Source organism: Natator depressus, chromosome 3, assembly GCF_965152275.1.
Source record: "Natator depressus isolate rNatDep1 chromosome 3, rNatDep2.hap1, whole genome shotgun sequence".
Taxonomy (NCBI): domain Eukaryota; kingdom Metazoa; phylum Chordata; order Testudines; family Cheloniidae; genus Natator; species Natator depressus.
Window position 1 is genome coordinate 90278925 of NC_134236.1, and position 25566 is coordinate 90304490.

General features: G+C 44.1%; 1 pseudogene; it reads left to right on the forward strand.

Annotated features, from left to right (window-relative positions):
- Positions 1-746: 746 nt before the first annotated feature.
- Positions 747-18545, forward strand: LOC141983965 (amine sulfotransferase-like; annotated as a pseudogene).
- The last annotated feature ends 7021 nt before the right edge of the window (positions 18546-25566 follow it).

The following is a 25566-nucleotide window of genomic DNA, read 5'->3' on the forward strand; positions in this document are numbered from 1 at the left end:
TGGAGATTTCTGTTCCAACTCAAATACTGTAAGAAACATATGAGGTGAAATCCTCTAGAAGGTCATTTTACTCCAATTTCTTTGTCTCTCTACTCTCTATTGGAAGGACGTAGCCAATGTGCTCCACTGGCACGTATGTGGCATGATGTCACTGATTGACAGGTTAGGGACCTTATAAAATATAGTGGCCAAAAATAAAATTATCAAAGAAAACTCTTGAGAGGAAAGAAATTTTCTCTCCCTCCCTCCTATTTTGCTGAACTTATGTTACTAGACAGGAGGGACTGGGAGAAACATATTAAACAGGGAAATATGAGAGAGAGAATCAGAAATAATAAGATAGTGTGAACAAAATTCCAGACACAAACTTAACTGAAATGCAGCCTCGTTCCTCTGGTTGTGCAAAAGGATGAAGTCGTCGCTCATAGAAAGCACTGGACTTTGTGGCGAGCTCCTTGGGTAGCTCTGACTCTAACAATACCGGATACTTTGTACAAGTAAAGAACCCAAAGACAACGTATTACACAGCACTTTTACCAGCCAAAGATATTCTGTTCTCATGCCAGTCCCTAAAAGTGCCATTTCTATGCTGTTATTCAGTTTGCTGTTTTTGTTAATATACATTTTGCTATCAAAAAGGGATCTGTTTTGTTTATGTTGTCCTGAAAGTTTTGTCCTGAAGGATAGATAACATCAAAATAAAAAGGATATAAAATTATATTTTCTAACCTGCAGATTCTTGACATATGAGTGAAACGGAGTTAACAATGGAGCCATCAGAAGAATTTTTGTTCAAATATAAAGGAATTTATTTCCATCCAGACTTTGCTACACCTGAATACATAGATTCACTGGAGGATTTTGAAATCAGAGACAGTGATGTATTTGTAGTTACTTATCCAAAATCAGGTAAGACTGATTGCTTGATTCCCTTCAGGAAAATAATATCTGATTTTTGTCTGAAACCTTTATTGACCTTCCCCGCCTCTTCCGCCGAGCTTATTGACCACCATTATGACCTATTTTTGGTGGTAGCAGTGTAAAATCTATTAACTGCCAATAGTTTATTGGAGACATTATCTCAGTTTCTTCCCTATGTTTAAGCAATGGCAGAAGGTTAAAGCTTTAGAGGTAATCTGCAAAGTATATTTGAACTGGGCAAATTTTGCCCAAAGCTATGCACAAATGTGTATTATAATAAACTGCAGCTATTTCTTTCTGTAGTCGACCACTATTTTTATCTCCTTTGTGTAAACATTTATGTCAGCAATATTTTGGAAACAATAAGTTCATGGAAAGGGAAGGTGGTGTGAGTGCTCAGACTAATGAATTTAGACACAAATACAAAACCTCAGACTTCCCTGAGACAGCCATCTCTACTGGAAAAAAATAAAGCACAATCTTCTAAACACCCTCCCTCCCCAGATTGATCCCAGGCCTGTCACAGAGTATTCAAGCTGAACTACCAACTACCTGTACTCAGGTGATCAGCATTTTTGTTCTCAGGCTTCGCAGTGATATATTTTCTTCAAACAAGAATAGCACCTCTTCCAGCCTATGAGGTTCGAGAATTACTTGCAGCTGAAGAGTTATAATATAGCAGAACCAACTCCTCTGTGAGGAGCTCAGAGAGAAGGACTCTTTACCCCATTGGATACTAAACATTGTAACACAACTTTTGGCATGTCCAGTTCTGGTCACTAAAGTACCCTTGGCCCTTCTTAGTAGAGAATTCCTTGTATCGCTGACAGGTCATGTAAGATGCACAGACAGGACAGACCAGCGTGAGCCTTCTGCATGAGCCCTGAAGTAGCACTGATGCTCTTCCACTGCGGGAGTGGAGTAGGGGTACGTAAAAACTCTCAGAACAACAGTATACAGGGTGCTTTGGATAGGGCCAGTGAATCCACTGGTTATTACTGGAATGGACAGTCGTGCTGCAGCACTGAGGCTACATCAGAGGGAGAAAAACTGTGTGTCGTAATCACCGTTTCCATGGGGAACCTGAATAGCCTAGGTAAAAATATTTGAAGATTTAGTTATTGACCAGCACATAGATAGATACAGGATTTTTTATACTAAAATGTACAAAAATATAATGCTGTTTGGATTCCCACCCCTGCTGCATTAATGGATTCCCTTTAAGACACATTTTTGTACTTCATTTATAAAGTAAAATGAGACACAGTTTTGACGAGATTGTGATTATGGCAGATTATTACGTGACATTACAAATCAAATTAGCATCAAAGCTGTTTCAAAGAAGGCTATTTTCTTTCCCAGGGACTGTGTGGACTCAGAATATTTTGAGCTTGATTTATCATGAAGGCCATCGAGATGGAACAGAAAATATGGAAACAAAACGCAGAGTCCCATGGCTGGAGTATAACATACATAATATCGATAATGTCCATCGTCCATCACCTCGTCTCTTTACTACTCACCTGCCTTACTTTTTAGTTCCAAGAGATCTGAGGAACAGGAGAGGAAAAGTTAGGTGATGCTGTTTTTATAATTTAATTAACATTATCGAGGAAAACTTGTAGCTTTCACCAATAAATCAGTCTAAATCCTCTGGGCCAGACTGTCTGCCCTCCCCACAATCACCCTTCCAAAAGCAAATTTCCCCTGCATGGAGATGGGGCTCACTTCCTCCAAAGCCCCATTCCATGTCCTTAGACCCAGCCAAAGGGGGGAAAACAAGTTCTATCAAGACCTCAGGACATCAGTGTCCAGTTTCAGTGGAGATCCCATTTTTCATGGGACTGCTGTGCTTGACCTCTGGGCCAAGAAACGGAGCTGCTTCTTCCTCATCATGACAGCTCACCCTAAAAGGGGCTTTATTGATGGGTTAGGATCATTACAGTCTGCATATTATATTGTAAATTACAGTGGTTTTGTTGTTCTGATGTATGTAGCTATGTAACTGTAAGCTCTTATGCTATCCATGTTTTATGTCTCCTGCATCTTCAAACGACAGGAAACTTCTTGCTAATGATAGGGGGCTGGACTGTGCCAGATGCAGCTCAAGAGGAAGGATCTCCCAGGGCCGGGGATTCACACTAAGCTCTCTCTCATGGAGATGGCTGCCCTGCCCTCCTGTGTTGCTTTCCTTAATCTAAACAGAGAGTCATTCACACTGAAGGTGTGCAGTGCTGGCCTGCCGTAATTTGAGAGAAAGTGTGAGAACTGCCTTGTGGGAGCGATGCCAATCTCTTACACTGCTACTTGGATCTCCCATGAAAGGTGGCATGTGCCGTGCACCCACTTCCCCATGAGACTCCCTTCACAGTCACCCTTGCAGCTTCCTTCTCTCTGTTGCAGTAACACCTATAATAAGATGAGCAGATGCATGGTGCAGAGCTTGCACCGCATGAGCGCCGTCACTGCAATCTCTCAATCCATAGGAACCCCGTTTCCCATGCAGAAAGACTCCTTAAAGTTACAGGGAGTTTTAAGTAAAAGTAAAATGGAACAACAACATCTCCTAAGCTGCACAGAGCACAATTTTAACTACAGACATTGGGAAATCTTGTATTGCTTATGTGTATTTTACAGGGCTCATGTAGGTTTTCACAATTTTAAGACCATGTTGATGGTACAGGGAGTATTTCTCTTCATGGCTTCTGGCTGGCTGTTCTTCCTGTGCACCACCATATGGCTCAGCTGTCTGTGTGGTTTTCCAGATATTCTCAGCTCCAAATTGTTGGAGAAATTGGTTGTGCTGTTCAGCAGTGCATTTTAGCATTACTTATTAAACATTGTATCCATTACAATTCTCTAAAAATATCTCCAGCTGCAATTTTTTTTTGCATGAGCAGTAAATTCATGCTTACTAGGATTCTAGTTGAATTTTTCACTGAAATACTTTAGTAATATACCGAACACAATACACACAAATAGATATCTGTTTCTCACTTAACTGTGTTTGTATTAAAAAGGAACTCAAAATCAAATGTATTTATTCAAGTTTACATTCTTTTCAGATAGTACACTGCAACTGCACTCCCTGTTAATTTTTGTGCTGCTTATTGTCACATTTCCCATGATTTTTAAATGATTTTGCTCCTCTCTTGCTGTGTGAAAGACGCATATAAATAACTGGACATAACGTGAAGACCTGATTCTAAGTACACTTACTCATGTGCTTAACCTTACAACAGTGAGTAATCCCCTTGAGGTCAAGGGTATTATCATATGTAGACAGTTATGCATGTGTATGATGGTCTTTACAATTAAGGAAGCGCAATAACGCCACTGAATGTACAGGAAATGCTGGCAAAGACACAAAAAATCCCATTCATTTAAAGCAGGATAAACTACTTACTAAAGTACTTATTCTAGCCCTTTTCAGATATAAATGATTTTAATGTTACTTGCAGCAATAGCAATTTTATAAAACCACCGATTTGTAGGTTAATGGTGACCCTTTAATCTACCTGAGACTGTCACTCTTTTACCTTGCAGGTTATTTATGTAGCCAGAAATCCAAAGGACGTTGCGGTTTCCTATTTTCATTTTTCCAACTTTTCAGTCAAATTTGAGACAATACCAGATTTTAATATTTTTCTGGAGAAGTTTTTAGCTGGGAAAGGTAAGGTTTCAGTTACTGCTAAAAGGCCAAACCCTGCTCACTGACCACAGCCTGAGTAACCGATCTGTGGTTTCAGAGTATCAGCCATGTTAGTCTGTATCCACAAAAAGAAAAGGAGTACTTGTGGCACCTTAGAGACTAACAAATTTATTTGAGCATAAGCTTTCGTGAGCTACAGCTCACTTATGCTCAGATAAATTTGTTAGTCTCTAAGGTGCCACAAGTACTCCTTTTCTTCTATCTGAGTGGGTAAATTACTTAGACGGTGGAGCTGGTCAAGATCCTGGCCCCCACCTCACTACCTGGGGTCTAAGGTTGCAATAAATGCAGTATCATTCACCGCTCACAATAGAGATTTTGTGCAAAGGTAGTCCAGGGGGGCTGCATAGGCACATGCATTGCACCAATAAAGTGCAAGGAGCCTCGTGTATCTCAACTGGATGGTCACTCTGAAACGTATGAAGATTTCAACACATTTCAACTCCACTTAGACACTCAAATAACACCAGGGAGGAGATGAGGATGAGTGCTATACAGAGAACACACAGAAGTAGTTTTCTACAATTAATTTTCTGGTTTAGTAGTTTTCCACAATCATTATGCCTATCCCGCAATCCCAAACCACTACTTCTACCTTCCAAAGAGCCAAAAGACTCAGCTGTAACCTATCTAGCTCCTGGCATCTCTCTTAATATATCTGACAATGCAACATTCTCACTAAGGCAGCTTATGGCACACTGAAAATTTCAGTACATAGTAAAATATATTCTACACATTCTTCTATTATGGGAATTAGTATGACTATCTGATCTGCATATGATCTTTTGGGCCTGAATCCAGCCTCTTCTGCCCTAAGCTTTGAATACACTTTCTCTTTTGTCCTGTTTAGAATCACACGGCAGATGATTTTCCCTACAACAGAGAGTAGTGTGACTCCTCTCCAGTTATTGCCGTCAGTGAGATCACCCTTTTTAGGTACTTTGCCAACGATTCCATGTTTTCACTTGTCAGGAGGGGTCTCGTCCCCCCGGAACTTGGAACAGTTCTGTCAGTTTTATTAGGGTAGTGGGGTCCAGTTCTTTTCGCTTTTCTGCTGTCATTTGATCATCTCCTGCCATTTTGTTGTTTTTCAGCTCCTTAATTGCAGCCTGTATTGCTGACATCTCTGTTGCATCAGTGTCAATGCCAAGTAGTTTAGGTTCACATGTTTCATCAATATCTGGGGCTGAGTCTGTTGAGGACTTGTCTGACATGACCTGGGAAAATCTTACACACACCTCTGGGAGAGTTCCAAGAGGCAATACTTCCCCTCTGGTAAGCACAGAGTCTTGGCGTAGCAGAGAATCTTTAATAACATGAGGTAGACGACATCAGCATTAAACTGGGAAAACACCATAACTAGGGTTCATCAACCAAACTATGAGCCAAGACCCACCCCAGCAAATCGGGCCATGTCCTTTCCCTCGGGTTCTTGAGTCCCACAACCCAAATGTCTCGAGTCCAGCAATCCAAAAATCACCCAAAGTCCAAAAAGTCCAACGACCCCAAAAATCCAGCCCCAGAGGTCAAAAGTTCATCTGCAGAGTGTTACTCCCCAGTCTGGGTAAAATGGGCATGCGGGGGGAGAAGAGGTAAGGGGCACCTTACGTGACCTGAAGCTGACTGCCCCACAGCTCCACAGGGCTTCACTCTGATCCGCTCCACAAGCCACTCCGCCAGCCATCTCAGAAACAGCTCCGCTCCACCAGCCATCCCACGAACGGCTCCACGCCACACAAGCAGCTCCCACCGTCCCATGAACTGCTCCACCATCCCATCTACAAATGATTCTGCTGAGCTCTAGATCTTCAGGCTCTCCATTACTTGACACAGTGTTCAGTGATTTCAGCTCTTAGTAATTTTAGCTCTTTAGTGATTTCAGCTTGTAGTAGTGGGAGCCTTAGTGCTGGTGCACCACAAGGCCAAAGTGAATTCAGCACAGTATCTGTAGCTAGACTCTTAATAGACCCAAAATTAGCTCTGACATTTCACAGTAGAGAGACAGAGGTGCAACTGATGCTTCCGGCCCTCACAAGAGGGCCCACACCTCCAGGTGCTAACACCTGTCTCAAACCGCTCTCAATTCACAGAGTTTTGGAACCCATGTCCCTTGCCTAGTGAGTGCTACTTAGTTGATGGTGAGTCCCTCCATCATAACAAAAGGCCAAGTACAGTTCCACTGTCCTTGATTCCCATAATCAGGGTAATAACAATTTATTCTTCCTGCCCCAATAACAGAGACACTGGGGATCCCACAGCAGCCAAAGTGACCATTTGGGCAGCTATGGCCTCATTCTAGGCAGGGTGGGTGTACCTATGCAAATGAGATCAGCCCCTGAAGTTCTTTTCCACAACTTGCCACACCTCACCACCAGATGTCAGGGTGGAGCTCATCCTGACTCTGCTTACATGTCTTTCTGTTACCTTTCAGTGCTTTTCTTTCCTTGTTGAGATGTGAGGTCTCTTGGCTTATTCAGTCCTTGCTCTTTGTGTGTGTGCTGATACCAGGCTGTGACTGCTGCAGCTTGAATCACGTTGTCTCAGAGCACTGTGCATTTTTCTTCGGGTCCAATCTCTATCTCACCTTCCTCTGCCTCTGTCAGCACGCCAAATCTGTTCCATAGTTCACGCTGGAATTTCTCAGAGCACACTTTTGTTTTCAGTTTTACATTATTAATTTCTTTGCCGCGTTCTGTTTAAGGTTGGTCTTTCTCAGTTTGGCAATGTAAAGGTTATGGTTGCTCCTGTCATCTGTGGCTTGTTGTGCCCTTGCATCTTGGACAGATGACCTGAATCTCCAACTCATGCAGATGCAATTGTTTTCCTTTTTTGTTTTGCCATCTGTCAAATTCCATGGTTCCTTGTGTATGTCTCCTGAAGGGAACAGGGTACTTCCAGGAACTAAGTCAGACATGTGACATCAAGGCTAGAAAAAGCATCCACCTCATTCACTAAACTCCACAACACACGGACATCAAAGATATACAACACTAAAGGAAAACTGAGAATTTTCAACTCAAGAGTCTCTGTGCTAACGTATGGCATTGATAGCTAAAGATCTACTAAAATGTTCAACAGAAAATCAGATGCCTTTGAAAATAGGTGCCTACAAAGATTCTGGACGTTGGATGGAGAGACGTCATCACCAATAGATATATCCAAGAAATCACCAGCCAGCAGCTTATTTCCACTAGAATTAGAAGGAAGGACTGGACTATATGGGGCATGCACTTCAGATGCCAACACACCAGAGTCCCACATGAAGCTGTCAAGAGGAAAGGAGGGTGGGGAATGAGGGTGCCTAAGAGACCTTAAAAAGAACCTTTCACAGGAAGATCAGAATAGTTGATCATAACACCATCGAGTGGATGGAAGTAGTATCAAATGACAGAGAGGAATGGAAGAGATTAGTTTCACCCTGGGCATCAACACTGACATGATTATTTTGCCTCTGTATTTGGTACTGGTGTGACCACTGCTGGAATACCGTGTTCAGTTCTGATGCCCACAATTGAAGAAGGATGCAGATAAATTGGAGAGGGCTCAGAGAAGAGCCATGAGAATGATTAAGGGATTAGAAAATGTGCCTTCTAGCAAAAGATTCAAAGAGCTCGATCTGTTTATTTTAACAAAGAGAAGTTTAAGGGATGACTTGATTAGAGTCTGTAAGTACCTACATGGGGAACAATCTAGCAGAGAAAGGTATAATACAATTCAATGGCTGGCCGTTGAAGCTAGACAAATTTAGACTGGAAATAAGGCATAAATGTTTAACTGTGACAGTAATTAACCACTGTAACAATTTACCACGGCTCATGGTAGATTCTCGATCAATGACAATTTTTAAATCAAGATTGGATGTTATTCTAAAAAGATATGTTTAGGAGTTATTGGGGGAAGTTTAATGGCCCGCGTTATACAGGAAGTCAGACTAGATGACCACAATGGTCCCAATCTATTAATCTAGGAATCTATCATTTTAATTCTAGGTTTGTGATCACTAATCCATCAAAAGCAAAGGAAAATATTATCTATGGGTAAATAATCCAGGACAAAAAAGTGCAAATATGTTGTGCTGGGTGCAAGTACCATTCTGTGGTGCTAGTGGATTCTAGAGATAACAGTGCAATGTGTATTCGTTATCATGTAATGGTCTGTTTGTGGAAAAAACAAAACTTGGCCTCAGATCCCTAGATGAGAAGCTGGACTTGGCCTGTCCTTTATCTCATGTTTAAGGTGAAAGATAATCCAGAATAAGGCTGTGAATAAAAACAGGAACTGGAGTATAGTCTCTGTGAGCCCAAATATCCCCCCAACAGCAGAGGGGAGAGAAGCTGAAAAACGGAAGTCTGCTCCATCGATTCTGCAGCCATGCTTGGGAGATTATTAGGATGCAAAAATGTCAATAATTGAACGGTTTTTCTGTTTGAGATCATTAACGTTTATTTCTATAATTTTTCTCCTTCATAAGTACTGCCTGGCTCCTGGTTGGATCATGTCAGTGGCTGGTACACCCACAGGGATGACTTCAATATTCTCTTCCTCACCTATGAGGAGATGAAGAAGGTGAGACCAGTCAATCACTTTATATCTGAAAGGTTTCAGAGTGGTAACCGTGTTAGTCTGTATCAGCAAAAAGAACGAGGAGTAGTTGTGGCACCTTAGAGACTAACAAAATGTATTTGGGCATAAGCTGTCACGAGCTAAAACCCACTTCATCAGATGCATGCAATGGAAAATACAGAAGGAAGATACATATAGAGAGAGAGAACATGAAAAAATGAGGTAGGATATCTTCCTACTGTATTTTCCATTCCATGCATCTGATGAAGTGGGTTTTAGCCCACGAAAGCTTATGCCTAAATACATTTGTTAGTCTCTAAGGTGCCACCAGTACTCCTCCTTCTTTTTATATCTGAAAGAAACAGAAAATAAAATGCCTCAATTTTTCAGTGTGATTTTGCCACCTTAACCCTTTTTGAGCTGTACTTTACTCTGTGAAGAGTCTCGTTGATTTCACAGAGTAAGGTACATTGGTCTCATTGATTTCAATATGAGTACTTGAAAAAGTACTTCTCACTGTGAGTAAGGGTGGAAGAATCAGAAACACAGGTTGAGATGTTCAGAAGAACCAAAGTAATTTAGCCGCTTAACTCCCATTGACATCCAAGAGCACATAGGAGCCTAATTCACTTCATCACAAGAGGTATCATTTGCTTCCCAGTGAAGAATATCTGCTGGATCTGAGTACACTTAGAAAAGATAATAATCTTGCTTTACTTCATTTCTTTTCCTGCATAGCAGCATGACAGCTACACAGCCATCCCATGAGGCATCCTAAAGGGAAAGGAGAGGTTTTGTTACATTTTAGAACATCTCAAACTGCTTTTAGAACAAAAGATGTTTTGTCAAAATGGCCTCTTTTTTTGAAAAAATGAAGATCTTCTTGTAATTTTTTGTGAAAATGATATTTTATTGCAATATCTATTCAAAACTAGGTTTTTAGTAAATAAAATATTTCAAGAATTAGTTTGATGTTTTCAATTAAGATATCAATGTGAAATCTTTGAAAAGTACAGAACTCTTCAAAATTTCAGGTTTTTTTATAGAAACTAGTATTTTTCCACTTTTCTACCAGCTCAGCTAGCTTTTGACTCCTTAACAACTTCACCTAGCTTAGCAGAAGTCAGGTTTAAACTACTTTGAGTGTCCATACATGGGTTTGTTCTGGTTGAACTAAATCCATTTTAAACTGATTTTAATCACACTTTCTAAACAAGGTCTGGAGTATCTGAATGAACCTCTTAGCTAAATAGGTAGAGATGCAGCAGCATCCCCTCTGCTGACTTCAGCAGGAAGCATGTTGCTAGTACCAGCAAGCCTGATTAACAAAGTGAGGAAAGACCCTTCCCATTAAGAGGTCCAACTCCTGATATATATATTCATAGATTTCAAGGCCAGAAGGGACCATTGTGATCATCTTATCTGACCTCCTGTATAACACAGACTGCAGAACTTCCCCAAAATAATTTGTAGAGCAGATCTTTTAGAAAAATATCTAATCTTGATTTAAAAGTTGTCAGTGATGGAGAATTCACTATGACCCCCTGGTATATAGTTTCAAAAGTTAATTACCCTCACTGTTAAAAATGTACACCTTATCTCCAGTCTGAATTTGTTTAGCTTCAACTTCCAGCCTTTGGATTGTGTTATATTTTTCTTTGCTAGACTGAAGAGCCCATTAAGAAAGATTTGTTCCCCATGGAGGTAATTATAGACTGTAATCAAGTCACCTCTTAACCTTCTCTTTGTTAAATTAAAGAAGTACATAAGAACGACCATACTGGATCAGACCACAGGTCCATCTAGCCCAGCGTCCTGTCTTCTGACAGTGCCGCATGCCAGATGCCACAGAGGGAATGTACAGAACAGGTAATCATCAAGTGATCCATTCCCTGTCACTCATTCCCAGCTCTTGGCAAACAGAGGCTAAGGGCACCGTCCCTGCCCATCCTGGCTAATAGCCATTGATACACTGAGCTCTTTGAGTCTGTCACTGGAAGGCATGTTTTCTAAAGCTTTAATCATTCTTGTGACTACTCACTGAACCCTCTCCAGTTTGTCAACAGCCTTCTTGAATTGTGGACTCCAGAACTGGACACAACAAGGGTCCTTCTGCTTCTAAAATAGGTTGCCATAGACAGACCAAAATACAGATAGCCAGAAAATTATGACAACCTTTGTCTTACATAGTGCTAGCAGTTGTAATCACAGTCACAGAAATGAGCCTTTTCTCTCTTCATTACACCGTGAGGATGGGTTGGCTAATGAAGAAGGAATTTGCAGTGGCTTAACTTGCTACTCACCTGTCAGTTTTTAATGCTGCTGTAGCCTCTTAGAGGGAATTAAAATCTTGCTTATGAAGTAGTGTAGCAAGACTGATGGTCCCAAATAAGAAGTCAACTTTATTCTTTAGTGCTATATCCCTATGCTCAGTTTCCCTTTCTTTAAGTATCCCATTACCCTTTACTCTATCGTTTTATTGAGTTAGTTCTTTTATTTTCCTTATTTGGGATACTGTTACTTTGAAATAATGTTCATTTCAGGATCTCAGAGGAGCTGTTCTGAAAATCTGCAGATTCTTAGGAAAGCAGCTAAATGAAAAAGAGCTGGACACTGTTGTGGAAAATGCTACATTTGATAAAATGAAAACTGATCCCAGGGCAAACTAGGAGTCCATGCTAGACGATCTCCTGGAACGAGGCAAAGGACATTTTCTTCGCAAAGGTAAGGCAGAAGCAGCCAAATCTAATAAATATTTAGTCCTGCAGATCCTGGCATAGGACGTGTTGAAGCTCGCTGCCTAGGACTTCCAATCACAACTTTCTGTCCCCAAGAAACAATTGGCTTTGGGGCACTAGGACTGCTGAGTGAGGGTCATCGCTGTGTGACAATGCATCAGGCACCATTTCTCACAGATCAAAAGACAGCTGCACTCCTTTGCTCAATGCAATGTCTTAAATGTTTGCTGAGCAAAGTAGTGCAGCTGTCTTTTGATCTGTGAGAAAACAGTGTGCAGATATATTAAAAATGAAAATGTTCAATAAGCTCTCGTGGAGGGTAACATTCATTTTGTGCCACTTGTAAAAGGGAAGGGTCGTCTTCGAGAAATTAAAACATGTGAACATTAGAGAAAACTGAAAGCATTTCTTTCTAGTGCTTCTGGGAAACTTCACACACAGTGAGTATCGGAACTGATTTTGTCTCTACAGCTTCCAGGGGTTGTCATAAATATAAAGGGAAGGGTAAACACCTTTAAAATCCCTCCTGGACAGAGGAAAAATCCTCTCACCTGTAAAGGGTTAAGAAGCTAAAGGTAACCTCGCTGGCACCTTACCAAAATGACCCATCAGGAGACAAGGTACTTTCAAATGCTGGGAGGAGGGAGAAAAACAAAGGGTCTGTGTCTGTATGATGCTTTTGCCGGGGACAGAACAGGAATGGAGTCTTAGAACTTAGTAAGTAATCTAGCTACGTATGTGTTAGAGTATGATTTCTTTAAATGGCTGAGAAAATAGCTGTGCTGAATAGAATGAATATTCCTGTCTGTGTGTCTTTTTGTAACTTAAGGTTTTGCCTAGAGGGATTCGCTATGTTTTGAATCTAATTACCCTGTAAGGTATCTACCATCCTGATTTTACAGAGGTGATTCTTTTTTACTTCTATTAAAAGTCTTCTTGTAAGAAAACTGAATGCTTTTTCTTTGTTCTAAGATCCAAGGGTTTGGGTCTGTGGTCACCTATGCAAATTGGTGAGGATTTTTACCAAACCTTCCCCAGGAAGTGGGGTGCAAGGGTTAGGAGGATTTTGAGGGGAAAGACGTGTCCAAACTACGTTTTTCCAATAAACCCAGATAAAGTTTGGTGGTGGCAGTGGAAGTCCAGGGGCAAAAGGTAAAATAGTTTGTACCTTGGGGAAGTTTTAACCTAAGCTGGTAAAAGTAAGCTTAGGAGGTTTTCATGCAGGTCCCCACATCTGTACCCTAGAGTTCAGAGTAGGGAAGGAACCTTGACAACCCTTGTGGCTGAGAGGAGCCAGGTATTTTTCATGTTGTAGCCCTTTTATGGGAGAGTTGTGAATAGATGTCTGGGGTTTGTGGTCTTCTGATACTGCTGAACAGGGCCAGATTAACCTTTTGTGGGCCCAGAGCCAAACATATTTGCGGGCCCCCCATGTAGTCATTGTTATGGGCCCCTTCCTCATGTGGGCCTGCTGTGGCGGTACCATTGGCGCCATGGTATACCTGGTAATGAATCTCTGAGACATTTTTCATTTTGAACATGCACCTCTGCAAGACTGTGTGTATTGCCATACACAGCTTTCTCAGACCCCAGTTTCTCTCACTGAGCTGTACCCATCAGGGCCGGCTCCAGGCACCAGCTTTCCAAGCAGGTGCTTAGGGCGGCATTTAGAATGGGGCAGCAGTCACTGTCCCGTGGCGGCAATTCAGCGACAGCTCCGCCACTGTTGTGGCGGTGGCAATTCAGCGGCGACTGCTTGGGGCGGCAAAATTGGTAGAGCCGCCCCTGGTACTCATGTGGGTTTACCAGTGTCCACGGTGAGCAGAACTTTCACAGTGAACAGGGAAGCTCCCCACAGATTTATCTCCTTCCTCATTCAGACATTCTATAGCCATGACTCCAGTACCACCCTATTTCACCAGTCACTCTATGTGGTCCTAGCCTCAGCTCAATAAAGTTCCACAGCCAGCAGATGCCTGATCAGTTCTGACAAATCCCTTGCCCAGCACCCTTCCTGCCATTTGAGCAAGCCACTTGCAAGCACCATTTCCCCAACCCTGGCTCAGTGAGCACTTAGCTCCTATGTACCTGAAGTCACCAGCCTTCTTTCTCCCTCTGCTCCCATCTACATGCTATTCCACTATGTGGTCACCACCACCTCTCCCCATGCTTGTTTCCCTTCTATCTTGGACTTGCTCTCCAGCCAGCAGGTCCTATTCTCCTCCTGCAAGCCCGACCTGCTTCCTCTTTCCCTGCTCCTCTTGACATTCCTTTCCTACTGCTGACCTCTGCTCCTTGAGGTTAACTCCAGTTGTCTGCTCCTAGCTTAATGGCCCCCTATAGTCAGAGAGCCACCTGTAGCTTCTCTGGCTCCAGCCATGGGACCAATTGCCAGAGGCCAGCCTTAGACAGCTGCACCTACTAGCTGTGGGAGGAGTGGCAATTCCAAGGCTGAGCATGCTTGAACCTTGCAACAGCAGCACTAAGGACTCTGTCTCAATTCTGAGTGCTGGCCCTAGGCAGCTGCAGACTCTGCAATAAAGAGCTTCCCTACTCTAGGCCATAGCTTTAAGTACCTGAGATGCCCATCAGCTGCAGCAGGGGCCCCCAATTCCCATGCACGCCTCAGCTAACAAATAGTCATGCAGAAGGTGCAGCCTGGATGATTTTGGAGGCTGGGGCACCAGAAGGTTTGACATCCCTGTGCAGCAGCTCTGCAACAAGTTCACAATGCCACCCTCTGCTGTGGGACCAGGATCCTATGAAGACAGTGGAGTTATACTGGGTATAACCAGTTCCACCCAAAGCCTGTTGAAGTCCATGTGAGTCTTTTCATTGTCTTAATATGCTGTGTATAGAAGCAAAGGACTTCATGCTGGACTCTAGGAGCACAGTGCATCCTAAAATTATGCTGCACTGGTTTACTAGTGTAAACAGGAGGGTCTCACATTACCTAGTGACTAATCAACACCTCCTGCAGCACGTAACTGTTTCTGAGAGACTTCCCACCCAATTACTAAATGTAAACCTGCTTAGCTTACAAGGTCTGAAAATATCCAGTGGTATGGTTACAAAAGCAAGGCACTTCTGAATTCAGTAGGAATTTTCAATGTGCACAGAATGCAGGACTGGTTCCCGCATGGTTACAGAACTGCAGTAAAGTTCTGTTTGTGTGACTGGAGGATATCTGGATCCATACTGTAAGCAGGGCCGGATTAACCTTTTGCGGGCCCGGCACCAAGCATATCTGTGGGCCCCCATGTAGGCAATGGAGCATGGCACGGGGAGGTCAGTCCCCAGAGCGAGGAGTCAGCCAGAGGTAATGGGGCATGGCATAAGAACATAAGAATGACCATACTGGGTCAGACCAAAGGTCCATCCAGCCCAGTATCCTATCTACTGACAGTGGCCAATGCCAGGTGCCCCAGAGGGAGTGAACCAAGTGATCTCTCTCCTGCCATCCATCTCCACCCTCTGACAAACAGAGGCTAGGGACACCATTCCTTACCCATCCTAGCCAATAGCCATTAATGGACTTAACCTCCAGGAATTTATCCAGTTCTCTTTTAAACCCTGTTATAGTCCTAGCCTTCATGGCATGGGTTGGGCATGGCAGGGGTGGCCCTGCTCCACCCAATGAGAAGGCACTATTTACAAACCGGCAGTTGCCAGATGCACAGTGGCCTGCCTGGCCCTGTGCTGGCAGCATGCCCTTCTCCCTCGGGTGCAGGCCCATGCCACACCCCCTAGCTCCCCCCCACCCAACACCCCCCAAATCCTTAAGTCGTGTGCCCCCCAGACCCACCCACAAATGCACAGTGCCCTGCACAACACCACTCCTGCCCACAGCCCCACCACAACTGCCCAGCACCCCCACAGAACCCCCACTCCCTAGTGCCCCAACACACACAGATTTTCCCCACCCCTTCACAGCCAAGCTCCCCGCCAGACTCCCCACACACACACCTGGCTGAGACTGGCCAGGCATCTGCACCAGTCCCAGGTGGCTCAGCTCCGAGGAGACAGGTGGGGCCCCCACAGGTGGTGGGAAGCAGAGACTGCCCAGAGCGGGAGGTGCACTGGGGTCTGAGAGGAGCAGGGGGTGGGGACAGGGGGTGGAGAGGAGTCCTCGTCCAGCCAAGAGGAGCAAGTGGTGGGTGGGGGGAGCCAGCGGGGTCTCAGAGCAGGCCGGGACCCCTTCTGAGCATGGGCCCGGTTCCATGGATCCACTGGAGCCATTGTAAACCCGGAACTGACTGTAAGACTGTCCCACATCATGAGGAAAAGTTAAGATGCCTTTGCTGTTCTTTTGTTCCACTCTTAGGATATGTCTACACAGCCAGTGTTAAAGTGCTCCCAATAATGATAGTAATGGCAGAAAATGAAGGTAATATTGCATTGGCAAATTCCCCACAGGAACTAAGGCCTTGTCTACATTGACACTTTACAGTGCTGAAACTTGCATCACTCTGGGGTGTGTTTTTTCACAGCCTGGAGTGAAGAAAATTTCAGTACTGTACGTGTCAATGTAGACAAGGCCTTAGTTCCTGTGGGGAACTTGCCAATGCAATATTACTGTCATTTTCTTTTTAAACAAACAAAAGAAAAATACAACCACCCAGGAATGGTTGTTGAAAATAGCAATTCCAGTCCTAGTTAGCAGGGAAGATGCTAGCATTAGTTGCTCAATTTGATCCTACTTTTTCCACAGCAAGTTACAGTGGATCAGCATTTGATTTGGGAGAAATGAAATAATAGAGAGCAGCCCAAACTGAACCTGAGCACTCCTGAATTTTGAGACTGTTCAGATCTGGAAGGCAGGTTCTAGATTCCCTTTCTGAATATTAGATAAATCTGGAAAGGAAAAGTCAATTTCTGTTCCCATGACTCAGATCCTCCTGCGTGCCTGGTACTATACCTAAAGTTGCCCAGGTCCTCTAGTAGAGCCTTCCCTATCATTCTAACTTCTCCTGGTGGGGGTCCACATACCTCCCTTGCTAGGCTTCAGATAGAGGTGCCCTGTCCATTCATTCCACCTAATTCCTTCTTTGGGAGCTGCCAGCAGAGTCATCCCTAAGCCAGTCTGGGGAAGTCTTCTGAGGATGATATCTGGGCCAAAGCCTTCTACTCCTTGGGCATACATGTTCCCCATTCACAGTGCCACCCCCTTCTAGCAGCCAGCTCCCAATTCACAGCAAGCCTGGTGTACAACAGGTCTCACCAACCCTGGCAGCTTCCCCCTCCCTTTCCCGTTGATAGCTGCCAACGGAACGTTGGAAAATTTAGTTCCTTCCCTGCTCCAGGGCTGGCTCTCCAGCCAGGGAGCTGGCCAAGGAACTACAGCTCCCAGGGTTCCTTGGGCTCTCGGCTCCCAGGCTGGATCCTTGCACCTGCGGGCAGAGGGTGAGAGCTGGAGCGTTGTTGCCTCTCTCTAGGTGCAGTGTGGGGGTTACACTGTACCAGGGCCCTGATACATTGTATCATATCCCGGGGAAGGGGGCTGTCTGTCTGTCTCAGGGGCTGGCCGGGCCTGAAGGGGACGGGGTAGGTGTTCTCTGGGGCTGGAGGCTGGGCGCTGTGGTAACCAGGATGCTGCTCCTCGCTCTCGGGGCCCCTCGCAGCACTGTGGGAGGGGAGGAAGCAGGTGTTATGGGCCCCTTCTGAGCATGGGACTGGCACCAGGGAGCCAGTGGCACCATGGTAAACCTGGTACTGCTGCTGAATAGGAGGGGGACCCAGCTAGATGGTAGTGAAAAGGTGGAGAATGACTGCAAACTGTTAAGTACAGCATTGCCTGAAAAGAATGTTCAAAGAAGCTCATATTTCTCTTAACAGTAACTATTTCCTGTTGCCAATTTTTCTTCTAAAATTTGCAATGAAGTAAATCAGTACAGGAAGATAACGGTGATGTATAAATCCACTGGTGCCTAAAACACAATTAGTGACATTGTCTAGAAATACTGGGTCAAATTAGTTACACTGCAGTCAAAGTTAGACCGAGAATGAATTTGGGCCATTATGGTTTTCCTAGGGGCACAGCTGCATTCCACAAAACGCAATCACAGTTTTTGCCAGTGGCATGTGTTTTATCAAAGGGGCAGCATTCTCTGATAAGGCTGCTGACATCTGTAACATGCAATTCACATGAACACCACATTTGCCCAGCTAATCAAATGAACACTAATGGGTACATTTCTAATGCCAGGAAGGATAGAGGAGATGTACACCTCCATATAACAAAACAGGAAGGTATTTTTTTATTGTATTTGACCCACACCTTCAAGACTAGAAATGTACCACCAAAGCCCTAGAGAGCTATGTTCTGGGGAGATGAGAGACGTAGGAACTGCGGAGAAAAGGAACTGCACCCAACTAGCAGCATTCACAGCCTCTTACCCGCACAAGCGATATTCAAATTATAATCAAATGTCCAAGTGGCAGCAGAGCATCTAACCACCAATGCCTCTTCTGTGTCTCCTGCCCCAGGGACCGTTGGAGACTGGAAGAACACAATGACTGTGGCACAGAGCGAAAGGTTTGACAATGTTTTTAAGGAGAAAATGAAAGACCTGTCTTCCACGTTCACCTGGGATATTAATGACGACATATAGGCTCGTTTCCAGTTGGAAAGAGGTGAAAGTGCGCTAAAGAGAATGAAAATACGTTTTTGTCTCCAGTATTCATGAAAATCCATCATTCTGTGCACATTAAAGATTTTAAACCTGCAAATTTTTTTCCTTCTTACACATATTTGCACATCACCATAGTACCCCAGTTCTAAGATATGAAAAGGTGTTACAAACTGTCATGTTCTGGGGTGCAATCCAGGCCAGTCAGGGGTTGTATCCCCACATGACCTATAAACCTGGGTGCCTTAACTGCCCTGAGGCTGTGGCTGACAGCCTGGACACCAACAGCCAGCAGACAAACATATAGTATCCTGAGTGTCTGCTCTGCAGCCCTTGTTCACTCCTCTGACCCTAGCTGCCTGCCTACAACAGAACAGCCCCACTCTAGTCTCAGTCACTCAATTACCCCCCATGCAGCGGTGACCCAAACACACTCCCAGTCCTGAATTTTCCCCAAACTGCATGCTTTCCAATATCTAGCCCTTTCCTGGACCATTCAGAAAGATACACTACCCAGCAGCTGACCACATTAACTGGAGTTGATATTCACTTTAAATCAAACACAGTCATGGGCTGATTTGGATTAAAAGTAAAGCAAGTTTATTAACCAAAGGAGTTTGGATTTTAAGTGAGTTCAAGTTCAAAGGAGAGAATTAGAAAGGGTTATAAGCAAATAAAAATGAAAAATGCTTTCTAGAGACTAAGACTTAACAAAACAAGCTGCAGCCTCTCTTTGGGATAAGATTCTTACAACACTACCTTCCAGCAAGATGGCTGACAACCCTTCAGGTCAGGATCTCCCACAAAGTCCAATGTGCTTAGTTCCTTTGCCTTCTTACATGAAACATAACTTGGGTGTTCTTTGCTCCTTTCCTTTATAAACCAGTGTACCTTTAATATGAATTGTTTTGAAGGTTACCCCTCAACGTAAGTCATACAGTTTATTCAAACTATGAGGAAGGTAATATAGAGTCTCCTGATGAAGGAAATTCCATGCTGATTTCTTCCCCTGCTGGTGTTTGCAAAATGATCTATTGCCTGCAATCTTCTGCTGCTGTAATGCTGTGTGGTTATCTTCCCCTTTGTTGGCTTGATGGTCCTGTTTACCTTCTGTGTAAATTGCATTCACATTGTCTCTTAATGTACCTTCTGGGTGGCAGAACCACATTCCTTTGTCTAGGATGGGGTAGCTTCAGCCCTGCACTGCCTGGCAGACACATTTTGGTAACATAATTTCCAAGGTGTTTGTAATTTTGAATTTGTCCTCTCTATCCACATCACACAATAATATTATTGATCAGTATATCTGATGGGGTGTACCAATGCCGCACTGGCCCACCAACGGTTAATTACTCACTTTGGGCCCGGGAGGCCATGCCCTCTTGTCCTTGCTGGGCATGCTCCAAGTGAAAGCAATATATAAAAGGGAGCAGCTCAGTTCAGTCAGGGCTGGCTGACGGAGGAGAGTGGATGCATGTTACAGGCTCCTGTCAGGAATCCAATCGAGCCCCAGATTATGGAGGCTGGGCACCCGCAGAGGATGAGGGAGATGGAAAGCCACTTGCTCTGGAGGAGCTGCAGGATCCAGAATCAATGGTAGATAGGAAGCAGCCCAGAGAACACGTCTATTGAGAGAGAAACCTGAAGCCAGAACCAGCGCTACTGGTTCCCTGGGGCCCTGGATCAGGACTTGGTGGAGTAGGGCAGGCCCAGGTCCCCCTACCCCTCCCTGTGCCTACCACTAGGCCTCTCTGCCCTGAATACAAGGGCAGCTGCATAGACTCTGGCTGCTAGGCCTCGCTTCGCTGAATGAGAGGAACCACATTGACTAAAAGGGGGTGTTTTCCCCCTTCTTTCTCCCCTGATGGCCTGATGCCCCGCACAGTATGTTGTTAGCTTTTCATTGCCATCTTACATGATACCTTCTAGACACAGGTTATGAAATTAGCGAATTGGGGTATTGTAACAGAGTGCCAACTCACCAGTGCAGCACCTCCTGCTGGTCATCCAGAAATTAGTTCAATTCCAGACTCGGAGCGCCTCCTGCTGGCTAGTGTCTCCCTGCTGGTATTCCTGTGAATCCCACCACTTGTAGCATTTCAGGACCCGCATCCCTTCTGGACCCCAGTGCCCCTTATCTTGGGGTGCTGCCCCACAGTAGTGCCCCCACACTCTCGGTCTCTACTCCCAGGGAACCCTTACTGCCTATACCCACCATGCCTCAGTGGATACTGCCATTCATCATCTAGCCCAGGGATCGGCAACCTTTGCATGCGGCCCATCAGGGAAAGCCGCTGGCAGGCTGCGATGGTTTGTTTACCTGCAGCGTCCGCAGGTTCAGCCGACCGCAACTCCCACTGGCCGCAGTTCACCGCTCCAGGCCAATGGGGGCTGCGGGAAGCAGCGGCCAGCACATCCCTCGGCCCACGCTGCTTCCCGCAGCCCCCATTGGCCTGGCATGGCGAACCGGGGCCAGTGGGAGCTGCACTGCTGCACACCTCGGGCAATTCCTCCAACAATTTGGAGCTGAGAATTTCTGGGAAACCACACAGACAGTTAAGCCATGCAATGGTTCATGCTCAGAACATCCAGCCACAAGGCATGAAAAGAAAAAATTCCCTACACTAATGTTTCTCAACAACCAGTCTGTGGTAGCCTCCTTGCCAGTCCCTGAGATTTCTCTGACACAGAATATTAAAAATGTACCTGTAAAGTGTTTTTTTTTGTACTTGCATTTTACATCACTGTATTAACTTATTTCAGAAATTTTGAAGAGTTCTGTATTTTTCAAAGATTTGAACTAGATATCTACTTAAAACATCAAAATAGTTATTAAAATATTTTATTTGCTGAAAACCTAGTTTTCAATTAATGAAAAACCACTGAAATTGCAATCAAATGTCATTTTTCACAAAAAGTTACAAAATGACCTTCAGTTTTATAAAAAGTCATTTTGATTAAAAAAAAAATCTTTAATTCTAAAAGCAGTTTGAGAAGCTCTAATATGTAGCTAAAATTCTCCTTTCCCTTTAAGATGCCTCGTGGGATGGGTTGTGTAGCTGCCAAACGGCTGTGCAGAAAAGGAAATGAAATAAAGCAAGATTATCATCTTTTCTCTCTGTGCTCAGATCCAGCAGATATTCTTCACTAGGAAGCAAATGACACCTGTTGTGACTAAGTGAATTAGGCTCCTATGTGCTATTGAATACCAATGGGAGTTAAAAGAAAAGGAATACTTGTGGCACCTTAGAGACTAACGAATTTATCTGAGCATAAGCTTTCATGAGCTACAGCTCACTTCATCAGATGCATTCAGTGGAAAATACAGTGGGGAGATTTATATACATAGAGAACATGAAACAATGGGTGTTACCATACCCACGGTAACCAGAGCGATCACTTAAGGTGAGCTATTACCAGCAGGAGAGCGGGGCGGGGGGGTGGAGGGGGGGGACCTTTTGTAGTGATAATCAAGGTGGGCCATTTCCAGCAGTTGACAAGAACGTCTGAGGAACAGTGGGGGGCGGAATAAACAAGGGGAAATAGTTTTACTTTGTGTAATGACACATCCACTCCCAGTCTCTATTCAAGCCTAAGTTAATTGTATCCAGTTTTCAAATTAATTCCAATTCAGCAGTCTCTCACTGGAGTATGTTTTTGAAGTTTTTTTGTTGAAGAATTGCAACTTTTAGGTCTGTAATCGAGTGACCAAAGAGATTGAAGTGTTCTCCGACTGGTTTTTGAATGTTATAATTCTTGACGTCTGATTTGTGTCCATTTATTCTTTTACGTAGAGACTGTCCAGTTTGACCAATGTACATGGCAGATGGGCATTGCTGGCACATGATGGCATATATCACATTGGTAGATGTGCAGGTGAACAAGCCTCTGATAGTGTGGCTGATGTGATTAGGCCCTATGATGGTGTCCCCTGAATAGATATGTGGGCTTTGTTGCAAGGATAAGTTCCTGGGTTAGTGGTTCTGTTGTGTGGTTGCTGGTGAGTATTTGCTTCAGGTTGGGGGCCTGTCTGTAAGCAAGGACTGGCCTGTCTCCCAAGATCTGTGAGAGTGATGGGTCATCCTTCAGGATAGGTTGTAGATCCTTGATGATGCATTGGAGAGGTTTTAGTTGGGGGCTGAAGGTGATGGCTAGTGGCGTCTGTTATTTTCTTTGTTGGGCCTGTTCTGTAGTAGGTGACTTCTGAGTACTCTTCTGGCTCTGTCAATCTGTTTCTTCACTTCAGCAGGTGGGTATTGTACTTGTAAGAATGCTTGATAGAGATCTTGTAGGTGTTTGTCTCTGTCTGAGGGGTTGGAGCAAATGCGGTTGTATCGTAGAGCTTGGCTGTAGACAATGGATCGTGTGGTGTGGTCTGGGTGAAAGCTGGAGGCATGTAGGTAGGAATAGCAGTCCGTAGGTTTCCGGTATAGGGTGGTGTTTATGTGACCATCGCTTATTAGCACCATAGTGTCCAGGAAGTGGATCTCTTTTGTGGACTGGTCCAGGCTGAGGTTGATGGCTGGGTGGAAATTGTTGAAATCATGGTGGAATTCCTCAAGGGCTTCTTTTCCATGGGTCCAGATGATGAAGATGTCATCAATGTAGCGCAAGTAGAGTAGGGGCGTTAGGGGACGAGAGCTGAGGAAGCGTTGTTCTAAGTCAGCCATAAAAATGTTGGCATACTGTGGGGCCATGCAGGTACCCATAGCAGTGCTGCTGATTTGAAGGTATACATTGTCCCCAAATGTGAAACAGTTATGGGTGAGGACAAAGTCACAAAGTTCAGCCACCAGGTTTGCCGTGACATTATCGGGGATACTGTTCCTGACGGCTTGTAGTCCATCTTTGTGTGGAATGTTGGTGTAGAGGGCTTCTACATCCATAGTGGCCAGGATGGTGTTTTCAGGAAGATCACCGATGGATTGTAGTTTCCTCAGTAAGTCAGTGGTGTCTCGAAGGTAGCTGGGAGTGCTGGTAGCGAAGGGCGTCTATATAGCCAGACAATCCTGCTGTCAGGGTGCCAATGCCTGAGATGATGGGGCGTCCAGGATTTCCAGGTTTATGGATCTTGGGTAGCAGATAGAATACCCCAGGTCGGGGTTCCAGGGGTGTGTCTGTGCGGATTTGTTCTTGTGCTTTTTCAGGGAGTTTCTTGAGCAAATGCTGTAGTTTCTTTTGGTAACCCTCAGTGGGATCAGAGGGCAATGCCTTGTAGAAAGTGGTGTTGGAGAGCTGCCGAGCAGCCTCTTGTTCATATTCCAACCTATTCATGACGACGACAGCACCTCCTTTGTCAGACTTTTTGATTATGATGTCAGAGTTGTTTCTGAGGCTGTGGATGGCATTGTGTTCTGCACGGCTGAGGTTATGGGGCAAGTGATGCTGCTTTTCCACAATTTCAGTCCGTGCACGTCGGAGGAAGCACTCTATGTAGAAGTCCATTCTGTTGTTTCGACCTTCAGGAGGAGTCCACCCAGAATCCTTCTTTTTGTAGTCTTGGTAGGAAGCTCTCTGTGGGTTAGTATGTTGTTCAGAGGGGTGTTGGAAATATTCCTTGAGTCTGAGACGTCGAAAATAGGATTTTAGGTCACCGCAGAACTGTATCATGTTCGTGGGGGTGGAGGGGCAGAAGGAGAGGCCCTGAGATAGGACAGATTCTTCTGCTGGGCTAAGAGTATAGTCGGATAGATTAACAATATTGTTGGGTGGGTTAAAGGAACCACTGTTGTGGCCCCTTGTGGCATGTAGTAGTTTAGAAAGTTTAGTGTCCTTTTTCTTTTGTAGAGAAGCAAAGTGTGTATTGTAAATGGCTTGTCTAGTTTTTGTAAAGTCCAGCCACGAGGAAGTTTGTGTGGAAAGTTGTTTTTTTATGAGAGTATCCAGTTTTGAGAGCTCATTCTTAATCTTTCCCTGTTTGCTGTAGAGGATGTTGATCAGGTGGTTCTGCAGTTTCTTTGAGAGTGTGTGACACAAGCTGTCAGCATAGTCTGTGTGGTATGTAGTTAAGTTAAGTGGCTAGCCTACTTTGGTGCTTTGGAACATCTCACCGTATGGTTCTGATTCTTCCACCCTTACTCACACTGAGAAGTACTTTTTCAAGTACTCATATTGAAATCAATGAGACCAATCTACCTTACTCTGTGAAATCAACAAGACTCCTCACAGAGTAAAGTACAGTTCAATGTGAGTAAGGGCGGCAAAATCAGACTGAAAAATAGCGGCGTTTTAGTTACCTTTTATTTTAGAAATAAAGTGACTGACTAGCCTCACCTTAATCTCAGCATAGGTAAGGAAGAGAACATTGAAGTCATCCCTGTGGGTGTACCAGCCTCTGACGTGATCCAACCATTAGTTAGCAAAAACTTGTGAGGAAGAAAATTTATAGAAATAAATGTTAATGATCTCAGACAGAAAAAATGTTCAGTTATTGACATTTTTGCATCCTAATACTCTCACAAGGATGGCTTCAGAACCAATGGAGCAGACTTCTTTTTTTCAGCTTCTCTTCCCTCTGCTGTTGGGGGGATATTTGGGCTCACATAGATTTTATTCCAGTTCCTGTTTTTATTCAGTGTTTATCAGTGACCTGTTCGTGGACTGGTGCCAGTCCATGGCAGCCTCCTTGCCAGTCCCTGAGATTTCCCTGACACAGAATATTAATATTTAAAATGTAAAGTTTTGTTTGTACTTGCATTTTACAGCACTGTATTCTTTCAAGTATTTCTGAACATTAAAAAGTAATAAGTAAATAAACTGTCTGGGTTGACATCAGTTGCCATGCTGCTGATATGCAAAGCACGTTCACGTGCATTTGTTGGAAGGAAGTCAACAGAAAGCAGTGAACAAAATGTAAGTTCTAGTACAACTTTTACTTAGCTAAACCACACAATGTCATTGTCAAAGCAGTTACCTCTGGACTGATTTTTCAGAACTAAACAATGTCCTTGGTGTAATGATTAAAATTATGAATTTTGTGAAAGCAAATGGAGTCAACTCTCAT